At 39.1% G+C, this 16,075-nt stretch overlaps 1 long non-coding RNA gene across 1 annotated transcript; it reads left to right on the top strand.

The window, feature by feature from the left end:
- Positions 1-9,118: 9,118 nt before the first annotated feature.
- Positions 9,119-15,220, top strand: LOC138980061 (uncharacterized). The gene is made up of 3 exons (XR_011460227.1): positions 9,119-10,364; positions 10,526-11,375; positions 13,526-15,220. It is a non-coding gene; the product is annotated as an uncharacterized lncRNA (long non-coding RNA).
- Positions 15,221-16,075: the final 855 nt, after the last annotated feature.

Here is a 16,075-nt window from a genome sequence, read left to right as displayed (position 1 = left end):
TCATCCCTGTACATCAACAGATTTATGTACCTCAATCAATACTGCTAGTATGAGTGACAGGAATCTAAAAGAAAAAACAACCAAACGCAAATGTACTACTACTTCTACGACTCGTTTGAATGTAACACTATCTGTGACAATGACGGTTCTACGACTCGTTTGAAGGACAGTATAGATCGAACCTTAACCCACAACTACGACAATTTGTGTCAGACTTTTTTGAACAGGAAAATATGCCTCTGTTCAACAGTAACCAAAACATGGAAGATGTTTTTGAAACTTTACAGAAATGTAACACTAGCCTATCTGTGACAATGTTGCTTTTGAATTGAACCCACATTTGTTGAACAGGAGAGAATGTTCCTGTTCAACAGTGCCCAAAACACTGAATCTGACGTTTTTGAATCTTTTCTGTCATCTAACTGAATCTGACGTTTTTGAATCTTTTCTGTCATCTAACCCAATTGCTCATGACTTCATCGATCTTGAACATGCCTACTTTTCAAAGAAAGACAGACAAAAGCGAAATCTGCATGTTAGCCATCTGCCTGAAATGGTCAATGCACTTTTGTAAAATTGTCACAGCTGTAATGCACTTTTGTGAAATGGTCAGTGCTGTTGTGCACTTATGCAAAACTTGGTGCTGTGCTGTTAACATTTGAACAAAATGCATTTTGTTCAAATGTTTAGTGCAACTTGCTACTATATAATCGCTGTATGCGCTTTGTGGTAATAATGCACTGTTGTGAAAAGTTTGCGCTAAATGTTGGCACTATGCATCATTGTTGGAGCACCCTCCTGTAGATGCACCATGCTGAAAAATGTACTTATGAATCAAGCATTGACTGAAATAAACAATTTATATATCCAGCACAACATGCAATTCATTAACTTTTGACCCTAACCTTTAACACTTCCCAAAATAAATCTTTGGTGGACATTGCATCGACGCTGTTCATTTTGAATGAACATTTTTCTTGTGTTAGTATGTTGTCGGCTTAACACTGGCCGTAGTGTGTGTCCTGGTTTGACCTGTTGGTCGATATCGTGACAGGTATTGCTAATACGCTGAGGACATGGCGTGATATTTTGACTCTGCGGCTGTCTTCTTCGACACGCCCATCCTGAACTCAGTCAAAATGAGTTCGGCTCATTCTCTCCCTGACAGGATGCCTTGAGTTTCCTTGTCTGGCATGCAAGGAAACCGATTTTTTTTTAACATATTTAGAGCTTTTTGTAATGTATTATTGATATAAGCAGATTCGCGATCGTCGATAATGATTTTTCATGGTGTTTTGTAATTTTTAAGTTTCAAAGGAATTGATATATATATAAGACAGTTTCAAGCGAGCTATTTTTCGCGGCTGTATTTACTGTGCAAACAACTTTAAATATATGGCAAAAGTGTCACGTGATAATCAACCGTTTGGTTTCCGCGCTCACTGGAGCAGACGATTTTTTCTGTAACCTGTTACGGTCTCCTTCCGGCAGCAGTCCCAAAATGTCGACTTGTTTTGACCTTAGAACGATGTCTTTATCATAACTGTGAAGAACAGAACGGAGATCACTGTCGAAGTCGGCCAATCTGCAATCATTTTCGTCTCGCGAACACTGATCTCAAATTTATGTGGTGAGTGAGAGAAATCTGTATTGACATTGTGTGACTGTGTCAACAGAATTATTATTTCTAGCGCCTGTATTACGTCATAGGCTGTTATCATAGGTATGACGTAGGTTTCAGGGTTTCGTCATTTCATAGACAGGGGTGTCAGCTTGTGTCTATTGGTTACGTCTGCGTGTTCGATTTGAATGAAAACACACAGACTATGCATTTGTTTGAATATTCCTGAATGGGGAATGTTTAGTTTTGTTTTTAATAAGTTAAATTAGTTTAGATCGTATTGATAAAATAATGTTTGGATTGGTGACGCATAATCAAGCAGCGTCATAATAGGGCCTTCTCCCCCCTTCCCCTTTTCCCGACTAAAATGAGTAAAAGTTGTAATGAACTCGCCCAACGTTGAAACAAACGCGCACTTGTGACCTGCTACTGGCAGAGAAAAGCATGTCAAGCTTTGCCGGAATTTGATTGAATTATGCATTGTGGATTTTGTGCATTTGGGAAGTGAAACTGTCTGTGTAATGTTGGTGTGTACCAACTGGACTGATCCAGTGATGGAGTGTGTGATGGCTGATGTCCTGGATTTTGAATGCTGTTGTGAACCAGGGAGTGTTTCGTGTACAGAGATGATGTAGACCAGGTGAGAATAGACCTTTTGTTATCGGTACACTTTCTTTGGAATTGGCACAATGATTTGATTTTTCTTTCTTCATGTAAATGTGTTGGAATTAGATCTCAGCAAGCACAGGAAGTTGGTCCCCTCTCGGACCAATATTGGATTTGGCTAAATGGCCTGTTGTGGTAAAAACTATTGTTTGTCTGGAAATTGACAGCTGTAATAAAATGATGTGTAACTAACAACAGAAGGGAAGGCCAATGATAAGATTGAGAAAACCAAACATGCATGATGTATTTTAATACTGGAACTTGAATGATTGTAATTGTGGTGTTGATGACTGTGTGAGATGATATTTTGATATGAATTGGCGTTTCGGTAATTACTGACTTTGCTTTTACTTTTTGTTTCCCCAGCCGAGCGGACTCTTGGTGGGATAGCGTGTTTATTACCGTGTTTATTAGCGTGTTTTTCTTCCAGGTAGTGTTTATTATCGTGTTTATTATTGTGTTCATTACCGTGGGTTTTTCTAGAGCGTGTTGTGTGTTGGTAGAGCACACACTAGTGACTTTATAGTGTTGTGGCAACAGAACTTTTTCGTAGTAGAGATTTGCCTCAAGCTACTTTTGATTTGAGTGCGGAGTATGTGTTTCCACCTTTTTCAGACTAAGTGTTGAAAGTGTTTATTGGAAAAGTAGCATTAGTCTGACGAACCTATTTTTAACTTTTATTTTAAATGCTTGGTGATTGTGTGCGTGAGTGTTATGCAATAAAAGAGGACAGAGAACATTATTCAATGCATTCATCGAACTTTTATTGTTTGCGTATTCTCTCCCTCTCTCGCTTCTTCAAATTGCCAACACCCGCATGCGCTCCACCACATTAACCTTTGCCGGATGCCGCTTTTGACTACACACTCCCGACGATGCGGGTTTGTCTGAACCCATACATTTGAAAGAGGGTTTTTACCGTTTATTTCTCTAACGACGGGGTGGGTTCAGGGAAACCCACAGCGCTACTTCAGTGGGTGCATCGAGTTTCTCCCTTCACCGACCTCTTGCAGGGGAGGGAGAGGGGGAGGGAGAGGGGAGGGAGAGACTGAGAGAGACTAAGAAAGAGAGAGAGAGAGAGACTAAGAAAGAGAGAGAGAGAGAGAGACTAAGAACGAGAGAGAGAGACTAAGAAAGAGAGAGAGAGACTAAGAAAGAGAGAGAGAGAGACTAAGAAAGAGAGAGAGAGACTAAGAAAGAGAGAGAGAGAGAGACTAAGAAAGAGAGAGAGACTAAGAAAGAGAGAGAGAGAGACTAAGAAAGAGAGAGAGAGAGACTAAAAAAGAGAGAGAGACTAAGAAAGAGAGAGAGACTAAGAAAGAGAGAGAGAGAGAGACTAAGAAAGAGAGAGAGAGACTAAGAAAGATAGAGAGAGAGACAAATAAAGAGAGAGAGACTAAGAAAGAGAGAGAGAGACTAAGAAAGAGAGAGAGACTAAGAAAGAGAGAGAGACTAAGAAAGAGAGAGAGAGACTAAGAAAGAGAGAGAGAGACTAAGAAAGAGAGAGAGAGACTAAGAAAGAGAGAGAGAGAGAGACTAAGAAAGAGAGAGAGACTAAGAAAGAGAGAGAGGGAGACTAAGAAAGAGAGAGAGACTAAGAAAGAGAGAGAGAGACAAAGAAAGAGAGAGAGAGAGACTAAGAAAGAGAGAGAGACTAAGAAAGAGAGAGAGAGACTAAGAAAGAGAGAGAGAGAGACTAAGAGAGAGAGACTAAGAGAGAAAGAGAGAGACTAAGAAAGAGAGACTAAGAAAGAGAGAGAGAGAGAGACTAAGAAAGAGAGAGAGAGACTAAGAAAGAGAGAGAGACTAAGAAAGAGAGAGAGAGACTAAGAAAGAGAGAGAGAGAGACTAAGAAAGAGAGAGAGAGACTAAGAAAGAGAGAGAGAGACTAAGAAAGAGAGAGACTAAGAAAGAGAGAGAGAGAGACTAAGAAAGAGCTAGAGAGAGAGAGAGAGACTAAGAAAGAGAGAGAGAGACTAAGAGAGAGAGAGAGACTAAAAGAGAGAGACTAAGAAAGAGAGAGAGACTAAGAAAGAGAGAGAGAAAGAGAGACTAAGAAAGAGAGAGAGACTAAGAGAGAGAGAGACTAAGAAAGAGAGAGAGAGAGACTAAGAAAGAGAGAGAGAGAGACTAAGAAAGAGAGAGAGAGAGACTAAGAAAGAGAGAGAGAGACTAAGAAAGAGAGAGAGCGAGAGACTAAGAAAGAGAGAGAGAGACTAAGAGAGAGAGAGACTAAGAGAGAGAGAGAGAGACTAAGAAAGAGAGAGAGAGAGACTAAGAAAGAGAGACAGAGAGAGAGACTAAGAGAGAGAGAGAGAGAGACTAAGAGAGAGAGAGAGAGACAGAGAGAGACAGACAGAGACAGTCAGATAGACAGACAGTCAGATAGACGGATAGACAGACAGACAGAGCAACTGACAACAGACATACAGACAGAGAGATACGGACAGACAAACAGAGAGACAGACAGTCTCTTGGAGACAAACAGGCAGACAGACACTGTTCCGCCGCTTTGGTAATTATGGGTGTAGCAGAACCCGCGCCGTCGGCAGAGGGATAGTTACAATCACTACTACTCTTTAAAAGTATGGGTATGTGTGAACCCGCGCCATCGGTAGTGTTTATGTAAATTATCATAATCAATTAATTCTGATGTTTTGTCATGTACACACTAAAAATTTGCAGACAGAGAGCAAATTAGGTGTGTGAGAGATACTTAAAATTTCAAAACGATACCTTTAATGGTTCCAGAGTTACAATGATTTTAGTGTGTCTCTGGGTACAGGTGAACCCAGGAAGCACGGCAAAGGTTAAGACACCAGATACTGCATGCGTCTCTTCGTGTTTTCCAAACCCTGAAATTTTCGCTGTTAGTTTGGAATCTGTATCGTGCCCATGTGTGTACACAAGGGTGTTCGAACACCGAAGAACGTAGATCTAATGCACAAAGTTGACTCCGATTCGAATCCACGTCCATAGCGACGAACTAGTCAGGGCCTAGCATTGTACGCCGAAATAACATCTCCAGTACTTACGGGAGGTGCTAGTCCATCAATTTTAGCAATTTGGCATTGTAACTGTAGCAAATGTTGTTTTCAATATTTTTAGTGATATTTATATTTATAATTCTTTGGTTACTTATTTTGATTTTGTGGTTCAAACCTTTGTGCAGAACTGTCAACTGGTGGATTTTACACCCGCAAAGGTGCTGACGGCACAGGATATTATTTATAACCATCATCGAGCCAAATTTCGACGACCTTGAGCGTGGCTCAAACCTTCGCAGAAATGCGGAAGTGTTGTTCGAGGAATTCGAGACATTTCTCTACGAATGCCAAGGTATGTAAATGTGACAATCTGAGCGCTTCCACAAAGCGACTATTGGACAGTAGACACGCAAGTACAGTATGAAGCCTTTGAAGGATAAACAAAATACACATTCCGAGGGATGGCCAAATCATCCGCCCGGTCGCCAGGGGCGAGTAAAAGATATCCGCCAGGCTAGTAGAAACCGCCTGGCAACTTGCCTGGCTGTCCAATGCAAATTCTTGTCAAATTCGACCATTTTGGTTGTAATATCGGGTTTTAATTTTTTAAAGCATATAAACACTGCAGATCAAACTGTGTTATGTACCGGGCCAGCAACGTGTTGGGTCTGGCTAGTGAAGTTACTCGCCCAGCTGGCGATTTAACATTTTGAGATTTGGCCGTCCCTGATTGATTATTTTTCCACGAAAGTATCGCGGGTGATTAAAAATTCAAGATTAGTCGACACAAATTAAAACACCCATCATCAAAAAGTATAAGTGAAAACTTCAACAAATTATAGATCTATTAAAAAACATGGTTTGCCATGCTAACATGGAAACCAGTAGATATGATATCAAGGTCAGGTAACAAAGAAAACCAGACAAACTCAAATTATGATTATATCTTGCATATATCTCTTTTTACATTTAGTCAAGTTTTGACTAAATGTTTTAACGTAGAGGGGGGAATCGAGACGAGGGTCGTGGTGTATGTATACGTGTTTGTGTGTGTGTAGAGCGATTCAGAGTAAACTACTGGACCGATCTGTATGAAATATGACATGAGAGTTCCTGGGAATGATATCCCCGGATGTTTGTTTCATTTTTTCGATAAATGTCTTTGATGATGTCATATCCGGCTTTTTGTAAAAGTTGAGGCGGCACTGTCACACCCTCATTTTTCAATCAAATTGATTAATTTTGGCAAAGCAATTTTCGACGAAGGGCGGACTTTGGTATTGCATTTCAGCTAGGTGGCTTAAAAAACAATTATTGAATTTGGTAATTAAATATCGAAAACTTGTCATCAATTTTTTTATTTTTTTTGAAACGATCCAAAAACAATTTCATCTTATTCTTCGTCATTTTTTGATTCCAAAAACATATACATATGTTATATTTGGATTACAAACAAGCTCTGAAAATTAAAAATATAGAAATTGATAAAAATTAATTGTCCAAAATCGATTTAGAAACAATTTCATCTTATTCCAAAAACATACAGATATGATATGTTTGGATTAAAAACAAACTCAGTACGCTAAAAAGAATAGAGATACAGAAAAGCGTGTTATCCTGTTCAGCGCGACCATTACCGCACTATTCTGGCTTGTCGATTTCACTGCCTTTGCCACGAGCGGTGGACTGACGAAACTACGAGTATATGCGGTCTTGGTGAAAAAATGCAGTGCGTTCAGTTTAATTATGTGTGTTCGACAGCTTGACTAAATGTTGTTATTTCGCCTTAATACGCGACTTGTTTCTTTATTTGACACAGACGGAGAAACCGAAGTGACCCTTGGCCAGCTGCTTGGATTCCTGACGGGAGTCCAAAATCTTCTACCATAGGGGTTTTTCAAAAACAATCGAAATAAAGTTCTGTGATAGACCCAACCTCCCCCTCCCGAGAGTGTCGACTTGTGCTCTTCAAATCGAGATGTCTGCACAGCTGTCAGTGCCTCAGCTGAGACAGAAACTTGACACTTGTGCAGGGGATTCGGGAGGGGGGCGGGTTTCACTTACTCTAAGTGTTTTTCAATTACTGTAGGCCTACATCATGCCATACCAAAAAATGGTGATATTTTATAACAGTTTCAATGCATGTGCATGCTCTATGAACAGTAACATCGGTACTCTTGAACTTTAGCCTGTTGAATTCATAGCTCAGAATTCAGAGGCATTTAAGTCTCCAAATTTGTAGAACCTGCACTTGTAATCATAACAAGTCATTTTAGATCCCTTTGAAGTTACGGAATGAACTCCGATGAATTGTACGAATGCATTTTGTTTACATCATAACATGGGTCAAAGAAGAAATTATCTGTATGATCGGACAACTCATTTATGTAAATATGATGTCCCATGGTTGACAACGTACGCCATTTTCGGTGCATTTTCGTCGATTGAACAACCAAGTTAATTAATTATGCTTAAGTTTGGAGCTCAATCCGTCAATTAATTTCACGACAAATGTTCTTTGACTTGCTTACATGGACTTGTATCAAAAATAAGTAAAGAATGTCACTGGATTCTGAGCTATGAATTTAACACGCTAAAGTTCAAGAGTGTTTCCAATGCTAGGCCCTGACTAGTACTATTGATTTCTAAATTCAGCGCGCTGTCGACTGCGCTACGTCCGAGCCACAACGATATAATTCATTGTTATGATTTTGCTGTTGTTAGAGCTTTTGCTCTATCAAAACAATAGTCGCTGAAATGAATTCCGCGACAGAAACATCAACATTGAAGTGTTTGGAATGTATATTGAATAGAAGATGAAAACAGCGTGTGTTAGTGAGATGTGTCTGAGGTGTGCATTGGAAGTGTTATGCGAGTGGCTTTAGGGACGTCTGTGCTCTGGTCTTTCTCCAAAAATTATTTAGAACATCTATATATATATACGACTTGTGTCTGTCTGTCTGTGCCTGTGTGTGTATGTGTGTAATCGCCATGCACGGCCAAAGTTCTCGATGGATCTGCTTCAAATTTGGTGTCCATATTCAGATACACCCCGCACAAAATCTGGTCGATGAGATATTTCAATACGTGCTCTCAGCGCGCAGCGCAAACCGATTTTTTTTTGTTTTTGTTGGGATCAACTACCATAACTCTTCCTTATCTTCTCCATGTTTTCAACGTTTACCTCCCTTCCTTCGTATGGTGCACTATAGTATGAGGGGGCATCTTCGGATATTCCCGGCGTTCTGTTACTATTTTTAGAAGGTCACCGCAGTGTCCAGAACGTAAATTGGACCCATAAATTATCCTCACTGTAAAAGTGCAAAGGTCGAATCAATTTATAGCCACGCGAAAAATACACTGTCATCTATCTCTCTATATATACGGCTTCTCTGTGTTTGTGTGTGTGTGTGTCTCTCTATGTGGGCAACACCTGTGGATTGTTCAGTTCTGTTTGTGATGTGGTCTGGCGGCTTTTGTGTATTTGTATGTACTGGCCTTCCTTTGAGAAGCCATAACAGTTCAAAAGGGCTTAGAAGTTAGAGATTAGCTCTAAATTGCTCAATCCTGTTTGAGTGGAGTTCGCCTCCAAAGGTGATTAACACGGTTACATTCGTCGACAAGGTTGGGACTCGATATGGTCAGGAATGGCATTATGGCCATTGAATCATTTTCGTGCTGTTCCCATTCCACGAATCTGGGAGGGACCTAAGCTTGGCGGGTCCATTGTTCGGACCCGGCGAAGCCGGCGTACGGCTCTAAGTACTTCTTGCCGGCTACCCGGCGAAGCGGGTATTCATCTAGTAACTTAATATATGAGGAAATGATAAATAAAGATATCTTTATCGCTGTGGTCCGAGCGCCTGTCTACTTTTTGTCTCCAGAATTATGTTACGCACCATAGTCTAGACAAGTGCGTGTGATCCGGATGAACTTTCTAGGTACACCTCAGTTCCGGGTGCATGTTCCGCTTCATTCACCGCACGATCAAGCATGCTTAAAGTGTAACTAAACAAGCAAAAAGGAAAAACATCGTTCAGCAACCTTTACACTTTGATGTGAAGAAGGGCCTCATATACTGTCGAACTGCGAAAAAAAAAAAAAAAATTTCTCTCACTCGGACACTGTTTGACGGACATGTGAAGTGCGCGCCAGGAACGACAATCTTCTTAGTTTACCTGATTAATGCCCTTAATTTTTGGTTCTGGTACTTTCAGTTCCGGCTGTTGTCATCAATCTACCAAAATAAAAGATCAAACGGAGTTTTCGATTTTTATTTCATGGTTCAGAAAAATATTGCTTATTTTCTGAAGTCAACCGTTTTAGCGAATCTTTCTTTGATTCTTAAAAGTCATTTCAGATTTTTGAAAAATAGCTAACGGTTAGTAATTACCAATATATCGTAAACAAACATATCGATAGGTTTTGGTAAGAAGACACAAGTGCGATGAATGTGGTACCAGTATTTTTGTGGTAAGTAAGGATGCATTTCTTTGCTGTAAGCACATTTACAATGCACATTTAATCTGTTTAGCAACATAAACGAAAGCATGGTACAGTGCCGCTTGTTTGTGGTCTATCTTTTCGCGGCAGATGCGTAACAGTTGGAAAAAGCTGCTCGGAACCAGAGCAGATTTGGCTTGGGTTCTTTGAGTGTGAATGATCGACGAGTGGCTTGACATTTTTAACGAATCATTACTGTAGCCTACTTGAAACCATCATCTGTTTCTGAATTTGTCATCAGTTATGATTGAGCAGTCTCATAGGAATCGTCCATAAAATGTTAAACCGAAAAAGGGCAGACGATTCTGAATCACACAGGCTGCTGTACAAAATCAGATCTAAAACGATATTTTGAACTGCGACGTCTGCGTAAATGCCCTGTAACAAAATACCTTGTCCTGGTCATGTGTATACACATCAGCTTCTATTGGGAAGATCAGTATTTTATATTAATCACAAATACAAGATTAGAAATAGATCTGAAGATCGCTTTTGATTTCAGTTTCAGCGGCAAACTAGCAGATCTGTCCAAACCGGCATCGTTACATGGTTGAAACTTGAATAATCCCAAATAGATCTGAGTGGGGGTAAGTTTTATAGTATTTCAATTTTTTACGGCAGTGTTATTTAAAGATAGTGTAGTGGATGTCTCTGGTGAAGACTACAGTTATATGAATTTTTTGTTGTAATATTAAAATGATTGTTCTTTATTTACACAATTGAATAATTTGTATTTATTTGTTTGCAGATGACGGCATACTGAGTGCTCCAAGAACATACGCCTGCTGGCATTTTGTGTCTTTTCTGAAGACGTCGAGGCAAACAGAAGTCACGGTCCTGGCCACACACACACAATGACATGAACAAGAAATGATATTTTTTCATGGGCATATCCAGTATTAAAACTTTATTACCATGCAAACGCAACGATTAGAATTTAGAGAAGGTCATCGGTCACACACACACACACACACACACACACTGGGCGGATCCGGAGGGGGGTTCCGGGGTTTCCGGACCACTTAGGACCCGGCCTTTGTATTCTAAGTGACGATTTTGGAAAGAAGTTGGCTAATTAGTTTGCTCAGGTTGCGCCAGATCGATCAATTGTCCTTGTTGTGATTCAAATTTTTCTTCTTAATATATTTACTTTTTTGGAAGGTGTATTAGGGGATGTTTCTTGGCTCAGATTGATCCATTTTCCTTGTTTTTATCAACATTTGTCGGACCCCCCCCCCCCCCCCCCCCCCCAAGGAGGTTGAACGCTTCGCGTCTTCAACTAAACGCTTCGCGTCGTCAAATTGTCCCTAAAAGAAATTTGGAAACTCCCCCTTAAAAATGATGTGATCCGCCCCTGCACACACACAAACACACACAAATAGAGAAGTAATAAATGGATACAGTTTTTCTTTATTTAAATTACAATCAGATGTGGTCGTAGAACAGGCACTGTAAACAAAACCTAGCATGATATACCACTTGTGTGATGTTTCGGTCAATATCTTTATTTTCCTTTCAGAAATACATTGGCGTTTTGAATGTCAAGGGAAGTGATACAAATGCTGCAGCGGGCTATCAAGAACGCGAAGGCAAACAAGGTAAATACCTACTTCTGACATTAGTTTACTTATTAACTCTTTCTATACTGGCCATTATCTCCCCAGTCTCTCCCCAGAAACTGGCCATTTGCATGGGTTTGCAAAACAATTCTCAAAAATAAACAAAACAAGATGCAGCCTTCAAACTCATAGGTTTTATTGTGAATATATTGCTAAAACATATGCCAAAGTTTGGTTTCATTGTTGTGAAAAAAAATAAAAATATGATGTCCAGAATGTATGGGTATATTTTACGCAATACGAAAAAGGGGGTATGTATTTTGACTTAGAAGCATTTTTTCTTATGAAGGCACTGTTTGCAACAAAACTGTTTCTGTTTACTTGTATGAAGATTGTGCTAACACAAAAACATAACAAATACCAACTGATTTTCCATTTGGTGGTCATGTAAGCATTGTGAACATGTCCGAAAAATCTGATCACACACCATGTGGTCGACATGCAGACCTGAACGGCCAGTGTATGGTGGCAGAGTTGGAAAATAGGAAAAGTCTTGATGCCAATCCTTCATCAAAAACCGAAGAAAATCGTCATTGTAATAAGTTTGCTTTATTCTAAATCAAACGACTAGGATAGATGACAGACACAACGACAAACACATTCAATTCTATGTAAAACATACACAATGCGCACGTTAACAAGCTGGCCATAACAATGTGCCCATCGTGCATGAAGTGTGGCTTTGGTCGGATCAGTAGCCGTGCTTTGTCTGCGATGCTAAACATGAAATTTTGTTAAAGCGACGATTTAGCAATGTTGTTGTTGCTGCTGCTGCTGTCTGTTCTTGTCACGACATCTCGCCATATAACAGTTTTTTCCCTCCTGATTCTGAGAAGAAGCTGTTTAATTGTGATCAGGCCTAGGAACCCCTGATTTTCACTTGGAGCATTCTCTAAGAAACTTAGCGTATGTTAAGAAAAATGAGTGTACTCCACACTTTGTCTTTTGTTGTTCGTTGCATGTCTACCGTTCCACAGCCACCTACTATAAGTGCAAGTGTTAAATGACGTATTTCCACAAAAGACTGCTTGCAGAGAATCATGTGATGCCAATGACAGGTAAGGACATGTGGTAATACATACTACGTTTTGGAACCAGGGAAAATGCAGCACAAATTATTTATCAACCAAATTGATTGACTTGTGCACCATGACAAAAGTTTTCTTTGATCCATAAAAGGTCTTTTGCCAGAAAAATTGCTCTGAACATCAAGTACCCTGCAAGTTGTCACACATTTACATTATTGAAATAAAAAGAAAACACACCAGTAACCAGGTTAGGTACGTTAATATCTATAATCAATATCTCGGCACATTACTGCCTTCTTCGGGATGGTAAGCTGAACATTATTGAACAAAATAATCGGTTTAGATTGTATACTTTGATTCCTGAACGAAGAAGCAGAGGTACTGCATACAACTAGGACTGTAATATCAGCTTTTGCCTGAAACACACACACATACACTTATAAAATTAATGCAATGTCATTGTATGAAGCCAGAACAATCACTAACTTACATAGTTGGTCACACAATTACCCATCACTGAACAATAAATCGAAGTCGGGTGGATTCAATGACTAAAGCAGTAAAGGCTTTGAAAAAACCCTCATCACAAAACATCCCCCCCCCAAAAAAAAATAAATAAATAAATAAATGAAATAAAACAGGTTGTGTATATATAGCGCAGTAAACACCATGCAGGTACAAGCAAAGATTTGACAGTGATTATCCTTGTTTTATATAGCACACATTTTCTAGTTTTAATCTCTCTCTCTCTCTGTCTCTCTCTGTCTCTGTCTCTGTCTCTCTCTCTCTCTCTCTCTCTCTCTCTCTCTCTCTCTCTCTCTCTCTCTCTCTCTCTCTCTCTCTCTCTCTCTCTCTCTCTCTCTCTCTCTCTCTCTCTGCATGGAAAGTAATTTATTGACCTGTGGGTTATTTGCGTTTGTATACACATTGGTGATTCGTAAACTATGTTGAAAGAGATTGTCAAACAATATTATATGGGGTGTCTTAAAACAAATGTATATCAACAAAATCTGTCATTATTATCAGGCACACGGTTTTAACAAAGCTATGTCACGGAATGCAACATAAGTGGCTTAAAAAGTCGTGTTTTTGTGTGTGCAGGATATTCGCTAGGACAGGACCTCAAGCTGAACCAGCACAACAGCGATGCATTCTTCCATGGCTTCCACAAAAGTCTTTCACCTATAGCGGGCATTGCATACAGATAGTAAAAAGAGGGTTAGGGATACCCTAACCCTCCTTTTTAAAAATTCTTTAGACCAATTATCCCTCTGTTCCCATGTTAAACATGGAATAATTTTGGACAAATGGGAGGACGTTAGCTTTTTTTTATTTTATTTTTTTATCATTTTACTTATCATTAAAACTTGTTTAGATTTCGATTCGTAAACCATTTACAGTAATCCTTTGTTTTTTTTTTTAACTTTGTTCATCTTACCACAGTCACTTCGTTGTTTAGATTTATCATTAAATTTGTTACCATTATGCAGGAAAAATGTAGAATAAAACCAGGAGAGCTTTCGGTAGAAGATATTTCCTGTGTCAAAAGTTAATGCTTATTCTGATTGATGGGTGCTCCAAATTAAGTTATTTTAACTGCCTTATTCGAATTCATTTCCAAGACAGGGCTGAGAAGTGGAGAAGCTTAGGAGAGTATCGTAAAAATTGTCTGGGTGTTTTTGCAAAACTTTCGAATATGTCAGATTTTACTTTAGAGGATTTTAAATACTGTTAACTGACAGTAATGCTATAACTTCTACACCAATTGACTGGATAACTTCATATTCAGCATACTTAAACTTGATTTTATGCATGTGCAGTTCACAAAGTGGCAAATTTGTAGGTTAAATTATCTAACTTTTGCATCACCAATGACACCAACGCTTTCGTGTCTGAGGATTGCCCTGAACCTAGCTGTAACTGCATGCTTTCTTCAGGTCATCGATAGCCTGGGGGTTGAAGGGGATGTTTTTACATACTCAGACATTCAAAATAATCAAAAAGGTAAAAGCCTGAAGGGTTTAAATTAGATAAAAATGGCTACCGCTCAATGTCAAAACTCGTTCTGTTTAGTCGACCCCCGAATTTGGAGAAAAAAATTAAAATTACACAAAAGTCAGACCATTCAATTTACAAAATTGCCACTTACTGGAAAGGCAGAACATAAACTGAAGTTAATGAATACCACATATAAAATAATTGGTTCAACAGATGCAGAAGTAATTTGCATGGTTGTGGGTGTCCTTTTTAGGGGGGTCAACCCTGTAGAAGAGACGATTTTCTTTAATTATCAATCCGTAATATATTGTTTGTTATGCATGCATACAAGATTAACATTGACAAATACTTCAAGACTCCTCATTGATCGTAAGAAATGTTTTTTTGTTTTTTTGTTACTGACTGATTCACTTTCTATTCACTTTACTCTACATAAGTCACGACAAGAAAAGCAAGGGAGGTAATTTCTTCGGAAGAGGTAATTCTCTCCCCTCAGAACGATTGTTGTAGTTTGTTTGATTTTGTTCCCTTCTAATAAGTATTATTTAAAATAGATCTTTACATCTTGATGTGAAAGGCGCAGTACCCCCCTCCCCCCAGGATGTTAAATTCTAGGTTGTGTCCATGTAAAATCCTGATCCTAGTCAAGATCCGAGTTGGTTTTTCATGCAACAGTGCCTCTTTATGCCACTCAATTAGACATACTTTGCAATCCATAATTGCACGAAACTAAGTACAGGAAATACGTTGTTGTCGTGTTTTTAATATTACATAATGAAATAAAAAATGTCACAACTGGTTTCGTGTTAGGCTTTCTCTCTCTGTCTGAATCTCATAATTACTTCCTTCTGAGGCCTGAAATGTGTTGCAGGCATTGTTCAGCTTACATAATTTATTGTTACAATTTTTGTGGATATGTTATTAAGTGTGTCTGTCTTTCTATTATTCGTTATCAGTGTGGTTAAAAAAAAAAGCACACGTCAAAGTAATTTACCCTTCATCATTATCAAAACATGCAGATACAGGTAATAAATATTTGTGATACTTTAAACAAATACAATTGCGTCTTTTCTTTTTTTCAGAGCAAACACACATCGTATTTGTTCAAACGTGTATATTCTGCACTTTCTAATACCCTGCATGGATCTCCAAATCAAGAATAATGAAAAGTCGTCTAATAGCCCTGCAGCACTCACACGAACATGATAGAAGCTTGCATGCATGCACCCAGGCTCGCTGTCTTCGGCTAAAAGAGCTTACCGTTGGATCTTCGCTCAGACAAATGTAGCTGTCTTGTCCACTTGCTCCTGTCGCATAGATCTGCAATGTGCAACATCATCTTTGATTAATAAGTCTGAGGCACAGACAAACACACACGCGCGCACATTTGCGAGAGAATGCTCGTCAGTCTATTCAATCAAACAGTATAAAAACATACCACAGACGTGGTGGTGGAAACTGGACATTCGTCGTATAACAAACTCAAGAGATTCATTTGTGTGTGTATGTTTAATCAAAAGTTCATCTTGGGCACATTCAGTCTGTATTGTAACAGGACCCATCCCGTAAAAACTTCGAACAGATCTATTAAATTCTGAAATCCCTGACAAGGTTTTTTTCCAATCATCTGTATCTGATCGAAGTAAAAAAAAA

This window comes from Littorina saxatilis, linkage group LG11 (genome assembly GCF_037325665.1).
Source record: "Littorina saxatilis isolate snail1 linkage group LG11, US_GU_Lsax_2.0, whole genome shotgun sequence".
In the NCBI taxonomy this organism is placed as follows: domain Eukaryota; kingdom Metazoa; phylum Mollusca; class Gastropoda; order Littorinimorpha; family Littorinidae; genus Littorina; species Littorina saxatilis.
Note: the sequence above shows the minus strand (reverse complement) of the source record. Positions and strands in the feature narration are given on the sequence as shown.